Raw genomic sequence first — 6,972 nt, 5'->3', positions numbered from 1 at the left:
AAGGACCTGCTTTTATCTGAGTATCTCATGCCAGTGTGTTTCTCATTCTGCTGATGGGAGTTTGGTGAGTAAAGATTCTCCACATTGTCAAATGGTGTCCGTGACTTTGTACACCTCAGTGAAGCTCTTCCCCAGTGCAGTGTGGAGTAGATTTTATTTCTTTATTTGGTGTTACAGGCTGTGATATCAGCATTCACCAGATGACAAATGTTGTGCTATACAGCAGCTCTTACTTTATTGCACTGTTTGGAGGTGAGAATCTGGCAGAACTGGGCAGCAGGATGAAAAGCTTAAAACTGGTATTGCTGAAAGACATGTTGGTCAGCAAAGTGTTCCTTAAGGAAGAGTCTCAGCAGGGAAAATTCAGCCTGGTCAGGAAAAACTGGCAGCTTAGTGGCTCATGAAAATAATTTCAAATTTATATTGTAAAATGTGGTGAGTTGGTGTCTGATTAAGCTGTTAAAGATTGTTCCTTCATTCATACCTGAAAGGAGGTTGTAGCCAGGTGGGTGTCAGCCACTTCTCCCAGGACACGAGCAGCAGGACAAGAGTGCACAGGCTGCAGCTGCCCCAGGGAAGGTTCAGGTTGGTCACCAGGAGGAATTTCTTCCCTGAAAGGGTGATCCAGCACTCCAGTGAGCTGCCTGGGCAGTGGTGGAGTCACCATCCCTGCAGGTGTTCAAGAAATGATGTAACAGTGCAATGCTGACATGATGGGATCAGTCAAAGATGGGACTTGATGATCCTGGAGTTCTTTTCCAACCTGAAAGATTCTGTGTTTCTATACCCTTCCCCTTCCTTTTCTGCTCTGTCCTTGGCACACCACATTTCTCTCTGCAGAAGCCCCTTTGGGGCACTATTTTCTGTGCTATTGCCAGCCAGGACCAAATTTCTCTGCAGTGGCGCAGAGGAGAATAGGAAAGATGGAAATTAATGAAATAAATAGTTTGGTAGCATTCACAATAATGTTGCAAAATGAGAGAGCTTCTTATTCTTTATATGCTTTCTTTAAGCTGAACACAATTCTGCAGCCTCAGAAATGCAGAGAAGTGTGAGAACCAATAGTAATGAAAGGACAAATAAGGATGGATTATTTTTTTAGCTTTTTTTTTTTCCCCCACAGAAGTTCTCCATCTGCAGCTCCGAAACCACCTGTGAGATGTAGGAGGTTTCTGCTGGGCTGCAGCCAGAAGCTGTTGTGTGCTTATGATGTACAGTACACTTACTCCTAAAATTGCCACAAAATCAGTGTCACCAAAAATTCAAGGGAAAAGGAAAAGCAATGAAACCTCCTGGGTTGCATTTACCCAGTGACCAAATGCCATCCAAATGGGATTCCTCTCCCTGCATTCCACAGCACATTCATCACACTGAATTCAAAGGGATGGGTCAGGGGTTAAGAGCAGAGGAAGGGAAATCAGGGAGCTCTGGGCAGGAGTGGCCACAGAGGTGATCTGAGGCCAGAGTGAAGTGAAAAAGACAAGTGAGAAGCCAATTCTTTGGAGTGGCACTGGGATCAGATGAGAGATTAAGGGGAAAAGAGAGACAAGGAAGGGGCAAAAGTAGGACAGGTACTGATTTGGTAAATGTTTGGGTACAAGAGAGGGAAACTGGAAGTGGCTGAGTCAAAGGTGGAAACAAGGGTTGGGGATATGGGGAAAAAAACTGAGTAACATCCTGGGATGGTGGTTGGGATGTGAAGAGAGAGGAGGAATAGATCTAAATAGTGTGTGAGTTTGGGAATGATTGTTGTTTGATCATGGCATTTGAAATAGGCTTTAAAATCCTAAAGAGAGGAACTGAGAACCAGGAAGAGGCAGAGACATGAAAAGTGAGGCACAAAAGGGTCCTTTCAAACCTTTGAGGGAGCTCAAGGGAACAAGTTCATTGTTTCTTTTTTTCTGCAAGTATCTGTGAAATCTAAAAGCTAAGTTTGTCTCTCATCCTCTTTCAAGAGTTACTTCCAAAGAATTAAAAATAGATAAATAATCCTAGTAAACAGTGATAGATGACCATTGAAGTCGCAGATGTTATAGAATGCCAAATTAATGTCCATCCTCATATGGATATTAGGATGCTATTATGAGCAATATTATTATTTTATGTTTTACCTTTGTAATTTTTCCCCTCTTTCTAGGAGGGGAAAATGTCAGGTGACAGGCAATATTTTATGTAAGATGTCATTCCTTAAAACTTGATTTCTATTGAAGCAAAGTAGAAGATGCTTAATTCATTGCTCAGTGTCACATTGAGCTGGCTCCTTATGTGTGGATGGAGCTGAGAGGAGAGTACATCCCATCTGCTGGAGCTCATAGAACTGGGTCTGCAGTAGGAAATGATCTTTCACAGGGATTTAACAGCCACAGGTACTGAAGAGAAGCTCTTGGTTGTATTTATGTCTTATGCATGTGCCATGCCTGCTCTAATAAGCATAGATCTTTCTTGTGCTTCCAGCTCCTGCTTATGTGCATTTATAAAGTTATTTATATAGGTTGACCTCCCATCAACCTGCTTCCTGCAGAAATAAATGGCTGTGTTGCCTTATGCAAAAAAATTAGGTGGAAAAACACATAGAAAGTAACAAGCAACTGAAATGATCAAGTAATTTCAAATGGATGTCATCTGGTGTGGGTGGGGTTTTTACAGCCTTTAGATACTGGTGGGGTTTGTGAACTAATGAGCTGTTTGTGGCTTCAGAAGGGATGTCACAAGGAAGGAATCCTTGGGAGTCAGCCTGGCTGATTGATCTATCCATTTTCCCCTCTAAGAGCATCACACACGCACTAATGAAGGAAAATGTGCATCAATCTCTGCAGTTTCTATTGGACTTTGGAAGCAAAATGGAGGTAGATAGAGAGAAGAAAGATATCAAGGGTGTTCTAAAATATCAGTCATTCTATGATTTTATATTTTTACTAACTGTATTAAGCCTTTATTTAAATTTTATTTTTATTTTTTAATAAATTCTTTTGAGGGTTTCATAGTTTAGCCCTGCATGAAATCTAGAAGAAACCTCCCCCTTCCCATGATAAAATTTTAAAGTGGAATGTTTTCAGAAACCATGGGGAGCAGTGATGGGTGGAAGTGAAATGAAATTTCTTTTGACAAGAAGATGACAAGAGATGAGACTGGAGAGATTTATGCATACTTAGGAATTAAAAACTTAAACTGATACATCTCATAGCTGTCTTGGGATGAGGCATTCACTCTCTATTTGCAGTGAAAAGTTACTTTAATGATTTTAACATTTACCCACTAAATTTTTCTCCTTGATGTATAATTCAAAATGCTATATCAACTCCTTGAAGGTTAGACACACTTTGATTTCCATGTGGAAGTGGATCACCAGGTTGTTGCATCTCTGTGCTCATCTCAGGGCTGGGTGGAAGGTTTCAGTCAAGACCAACCTTCTGTGGCAAAAAGATTTGTGCCAAGTCAGTTCTGGTGGAAGATATTTAAAATAATGATTTCTGATGCTGAGTCACAGTGCTGTCACAGCAGTATTAATAATAAACTGGGAGAACATTTGCCTTGCCATATGGGATGGAAGCAGTCCAATGTCTGTCTCTGGGCTTGGATGGCATTATATAATGTTGCAGCATGAGGCATATACATTTTCTCTTCCCTCCTAGCCCTCCTTAAATGCTCAGGACAGATTTCAAGTATCTTAAGGAATGAAGTGTTGTTAGAGAGGGTTGTCTTGGTTTCTTTTGGGAGCTGTGGAAATTGTCAAGGATTCCTTCCCTGCCTCAGTCACTAATAAGGAGATTTAGTTAAACTGCGTTAAATTCGGTGCCCACGTTCATAGTCAGAAATAAAATGTCCTCAATTTCATTTGATTTAACTTAAATTACTTAGGATGGTAAAGAAAACTTAATCAAGGCATTTTCAACTCTTAATACAAAAATCTAATGCAATTTAGCTAAACCACTTTGCAAATCCATCCAAATTAACCCCTTTGCTCCCATGCTGACAGACTTAGTGTGCCATGGACACTTTTAATATTGGATTAATAACAGGCCAGTTATCGAGAATTCTAAAGAATTTTGGCACTAGTCATGAATTCAGAAAACGTTTTGAGGTGAAATTTTCTCTCTCTACCTCTGTGTTAAGACTCAAACTGTACAAGACTTTGCCTGGTAGGCCAGGGAAGAGCATGAATCTGAGCTCCTAGGATGGGCTTCATGAAGAAGCTACACAAAAAATACAATTTTTTGTGGGCCCCACAAGCCCTAAGTCACCCCTGCAGTACTCACTGGCTCTCACCCTAGGACACATCTTACTGGGTTTCATTTAGGTTTCAGTTCCCCCCAAAAGCTCAAATTGGCCATTTAAGGTGTCTTTCCTGATTAATACCCCTGAGCTCACTGTGCCCAGCAACACCTTTTAATAGGAGAAAAAAAGAGTTCCTGTGTTGCTTTCTATCTTCCACTATGTCATCCTCTTCCTCCAATAGGTGTGATCACCTTCCTTTTCACCTCTTTCCATGCCTCCTCCCTTTGTGCCACCTTTGTTCAATATGTCACCTTTCTCTGGAGGAATATTTAGACTTTCTCTTTTCTCCTCAAATTTCTAACATTGTTCTTCTCAGTAATAAATTGATGCCAAATATATTTCATAGTATTCCCATCCCAAGTCATTTGGCAGCTATTTTAAAAACAAGATTGTTCAAGGAGTAGCAAAGTCAACTGTCTCTAAGTATTGAAGATGACTTAACTAATGGGGAAGATGTAAGGCAGCACAGCAAATATTTAAAATAGAAAAGCAGTCAAATAGAGTTGCTTTCTGTCTCAATCAAATAAAATTCTTAAACAGCTATACTGGCAAAAAAAAAAAAAAAGTTTATTCTTATGGAGAGATAAGATGTGGGAGATAGATTTTAATATGAGGCATTTTGTTAATATTGTAGATATCTTTGCTAGCATAGTTCAGACCCTGCCTGTTCAGGTGAGGACTATATCACCATGTTATTGCCAGACATTGATAAACCTAGTTTCCATGTCTGCTTAAAAACTGTACTGGGAAAACCATTAAAATAAGGAAAAGTGAATTAGGATTTTATGATGTTTGAGAAAGCTGCAAACCTGAGATAAAGAATTCACTTTTTTTTTTTTTGAATAGGCACAACACGCATCAGAGGATAAGCCTGTGTTTGCTTCACTGAAATGTGGTTTTAAATAAATGTGGATGGGAAATGGAAAACATCTTCATTTCTAATCATGCTGCTGTCTCATTAAGGGTAGACAGCATCCTGATTCTAACTAAGAAATTATTCTTTTTCTGTTGCAGGAACCTCAGGCTGGCTGAGTGAAATGTTCCTTGTAAGAGTACTTCAGTGCTAATGACAGTGACAATAAGGAACCAGCAATTCAGTGCTGGAGGATGCTGCTGAGGAAACATTGACATGAGGGCAGGTAATTAGTGCTGCTGCTTCTATTAAAATTAGGGGGAGGAAAAAAAACCCAAAATGGAGTCAGTGGAGCAAAGGGGCCATTAAATTGGAAAAAAAATCTTATTTACACTCTGAATCCAGCTGAACTAAATAAACTAATCAATATGATGGGCAAATTCTATTAACAGTAGAAAAAACCTGAATGAATAATTAAAGTAATCACAAAGTAGAGTAAATATTTGGAGGACAGGGTCAAACCTGACAGAGCCTGAGTTGGTTGGTGTGGTGAAGTTGTTGCTTTTCAGCTTTTCTTGGCCTCTCTAATCAAAGACATAATTCTGCATATTACCACTTTCAGCGGTTTCAATCTTGCCAAAATGAGATGGAGCATATATGTGGGGAGGAAGAAGGGAAAAATGCATCTGTTTGAACACCAAATAGAATTTGACTCAGCCAAAGATGGAAGAAAGCTTCATGTCAGGATTTTGCAGATCTTTGATTAATAATTCCAATAGAAAATGAACCTCTGTGGCCTGGGTTTCTTTTTGATGTAGCATCAATGACACTCAGCAACTTAGAGCAATTATGAGTTTGGCACAGACTCCTGAATGAACACATATGGAAGTAGCCAACTGATAATTCTTTTTCCAAATCCCACGCAGACTTTCTAGCCACAGAATGGTGTTGCATTTTTTTCCCCCTAACTTTACAAGGAATAGAATTTTTTCTTCCAACTTTGAATGATGTTATTTGATTTAATGGAAAATTTGGAACCTCTTGCAGGTCAGGGATGGGCTATTTCTCTTTTTATATAGTTCCTAGAATAATGACTTCTCCATCTTGATTGGAGCCTTTCAGGGCTTCAAATAAATTGAACCATTTTTCTTGCTTGTGCTTTTGCCCTTGTGTCTGGGGGTTTGGGAGAGGGATTGGGACTGGTTTGGGTGTAGTGACCTGCATGCTGGGCAAAAGAAAAATGAACGAGGATTAACAGATTTGGTAAAAAACAGAGCCTTTTCTGCAGAATTATCTGTTGCAGGAGAAAGAAAATCTATTTTTTTCCATCTACCTTTCTTTTTTTTCCTTGCTGCAGTCAAATAAAATGCAGGGTTTAGTTTAGTGTCAATATGAAAATTAATTAGCATAAATTGTAAACCCGCTGTCTTTCTGAGAGCACTGTTTCCTTGTTATTTCCTTTTAAATGGAATCCTGAAGGGGGAAAAATCAGATACCATGTTATAAATATTGCATTATATTTAACTGATTTATATTTATAAAGCTAATTCCACTTCTTAATGCAATTCAAACAGGGAAAATGCTTCTCTGTTAAGGCTGGTTTACAAGTTGGATTGAGCATGCTGATGCAGTCAAAATGAACTGGGGGTTCTAGCCTGATTGTCTCATTTTTTACATGGCCTCTTTCCATTTTCTCATGTTATTTTCCTCAGTTTAGTAATATACTCAAGTGAATATCTCTGCCAAGGAAATAACTTTGTTCAAAAAACACATTTGAGGCAACAGCAGCTTCTGACCTTCATGCATATTATATTGCAGCAGTGGTCAGCTCAGAGCTCTGGCTC

This window comes from Melospiza georgiana, chromosome 10 (genome assembly GCF_028018845.1).
Source record: "Melospiza georgiana isolate bMelGeo1 chromosome 10, bMelGeo1.pri, whole genome shotgun sequence".
NCBI lineage: Eukaryota > Metazoa > Chordata > Aves > Passeriformes > Passerellidae > Melospiza > Melospiza georgiana.
The sequence above is the reverse complement of the archived record's forward strand: the minus strand, read 5'-3'. Positions refer to the sequence as shown.